This window comes from Ananas comosus, linkage group 1 (assembly GCF_001540865.1).
Source record: "Ananas comosus cultivar F153 linkage group 1, ASM154086v1, whole genome shotgun sequence".
Classification (NCBI taxonomy): Eukaryota; Viridiplantae; Streptophyta; class Magnoliopsida; order Poales; family Bromeliaceae; genus Ananas; species Ananas comosus.
Window position 1 is genome coordinate 13,498,363 of NC_033621.1, and position 3,229 is coordinate 13,501,591.

Below are 3,229 nucleotides of genomic sequence, written 5' to 3' on the forward strand. Positions count from 1 at the left end.
ATTTATTTTGGTATAAGTTAAAAATACTCTCTCGGGAGGCTTCAGCTATAACGGTTCGTTTATTTTGGTGTAAGCGGAGGGAGAAAACTCAAATTTTATCATTTTCGTTATTTATTTTGGTATAAGTTAAAAATATAATATAATTTTAGTTACATTTAAATTTTCACTTCATCTACTCTTGATTTTTTTTTCTAAAATATTGAACTTGACTTCCGCCACACTCAACCTTTTCTAAAATAATTTATTAAATAGTAAAATCTAAACTATACTTCTTTTATAATAGACTAGAATTACCTTATTTATGATAAATTAAAATTATTTTTAAATAATAATAAAAAATTTAATTATATAATAGGTTAAATTTTATAGCGGTAAGTTTATCATTATATTTGGAAGATATCAGAATCCACTTATTTACATCAAAACAAACAATAGACCTCAAAAAACTAATTTCACCGGCATCAAATTAGATCAAAACAAACATAAAAAATAATTGAATTTAACTTTCGGACTGTACTAGTTATGTCAAAACAAATAACAAAAAAATAATCACACTTCAGGAAAACTCAAATACTACTGCAATTGGGTTACTCGGATGTACGAATTCGTCAATCCAAATGCCCTGTAATAAGATGAAGATGTATACATTTAAAAATACAGAAATTATAATTATACATATTTTATTTAGTTAAATACAATATAATATACTATAGCTATAAATATTTCATTTGATTGCATCCCGTTAAGAAATCTCTTTACGGATTACTAATATTTAATGTATATAAAGTGGTCAGATTACCTCCAAGGCTCCAACATTAGAAATAAAGAAAAAAAATTAAAGGTTATTATGTAGGTAATTTTATCTTTATTTAAAATTATTTTCTTCAAGTGTCGTAGCCTGTAGTTGGAATTACAGTCAATTTGAGCATAGTTTCAACTGCGGCATTTGAAACTCTCTATGTAGTTACAATTACAATGGTTTAATTCAAATATATTTAAATAAACGGCAGATTTTGATCTCTATATAATTATAATAGCAGTGCAGACGCAACTATATGCAACGAAATATCTCCTTTTTCTCTATTCTTATATCAATTATTTTTATTTTTATACTATAAATTCAGAAAAAAGTTAATTGAATTTTTTGGATGTTTGGATGAATCATTGTAATTGTACACAGAGATATATATATATATATATATATATATAGAGATATATATATATATATATATATATATATATATAGAGTCCGGCTATGGTGCTTGTAAAAGCACCAAGCATTTGGTGCTTGTAAGTTTTTTACCGTTAGATCTACTTCTCGTATCATTTTCAACCATTAGATTATACTATTCAACCAACCACCCACTCAACCCCAGAGGGTCCACATCATCCTAACCACATATCTCTTAATCCAATGGCTAAAAATCTACAAGCACCAATAACTTAATACTTTTAAAAGCATAGGAGCTCAATTCTATATATATATATATATATATATACACAAGTAACATAATCCTTTATAAATAAACTCCTAGCTATTTCTTAATTAACATTTTTTTTTTCAACTTTTGGATCTTTTTTTTATTTAAGTAATTTCTACAAATTAAACTAAAAACTTCATTTCAAATACCTGATACACGTTTATTTTTTTTTTATTTAGATTATAATAGAAATTTGCTATATTTAATGAGTTTTTTGTTTTTTTTTTGAAAGATATGAGTTCTTAGATGTTTAATTACTACACTTTCCTTTTCACTAAAATAAAAAGAAAACCAACAGTTTCATATTGCTGGCGATCAATCAATCCGTTTAATATTAAAAGTTACCTAATGCTAGTATATAAAATAGTTTATTATAATAAACTTATTTTAATATACATAACATAATATTATGCATAAAAATAAATGTAATATTTTTTTTATGACTTCAAAGTCCTACCTCTCACGAGGGGTATCAACAAGCTAAACACGAGTGAGCTGGAGTTAGTAAACGAGCTGAACACGAGTTAGCTGTTAAAGTATCGAATCGAAAAATTTAGCTCGCCAATGAACAATAAGTTAAAAAAATTAAATTGAATATATATAAAAAATAAATTTATAAAATTTTATCCATTAAATTTTGATATAATGGTTGAAATTTTACATATAAATAAATTTTTTTATAATTGAGCTCGTTTTTTATCTTTTTATTTTGCTAAAAATTAAATAATAAAAATATATATTATATATATAAATANCGCCACACTCAATCTTTTCTAAAAAAATTTATTAAATAGTAAAATCTAAACTATACTTCTTTTATAATGGACTAGAATTACCTTATTTATAATAAATTAAAATTATTTTTAAGTAATAATAAAAAATTTAATTATATAATAGGTTAAATTTTATAGCGGTAAGTTTATCATTATATTTGGAAAATAACGAAATTCACTTATTTACATCAAAACAAACAATAGACCTCAAAAAACTAATTTCACCGGCATCAAATTAGATCAAAACAAACATAAAAAGTAATTGAATTTAACTTTCGAACTGTACGAGTTATATCAAAACAAATAAAAAAAAAATAATCACATTTCAGAAAAACTCAAACACTACTGCACTTGGGTTACTTGGATGTACGGATTTGTCAATCCAAATAACCCGTAATAAGATGAAGATGTATACACTTAAAAATACAGAAATTATAATTATACATATTTTATTTAGTTAAATACAATATAATATACTATAGCTATAAATATTTTATTTGATTGCATCCAGTTAAGAAATCTCTTTATGGATTACTAATAATTAATGTATAAGGTGGTCAGATTACCTCCAACATTAGAAATAAAGAAAAAAAAATGAAGGTTATTATGCAGGTAATTTTATCTTTATTTAAAATTATTTTCTTCAAGTGTCGTAGCCTGTAGTTGGAAGTACAGTCAATTTAAGCATAGTTTCAGCTGCGGCATTTGAAACTCTCTGTGTAGTTACAATTACAATGGTTTAATTCAAATATATTTAAATAAACGACAGATTTTGATCTCTATATAATTACAATAGCAGTGCAGACGCAACTATATGCAACGAAATATCTCCTTTTTCTCTATTTCTTATATCAATTATTTTTATTTTTATACTATAAATTCAGAAAAAAGTTAATTGAATTTTTTGGATGTTTGGATGAATCATTACACCCATACACAGAGATATATATATATATATATATATATATATATATA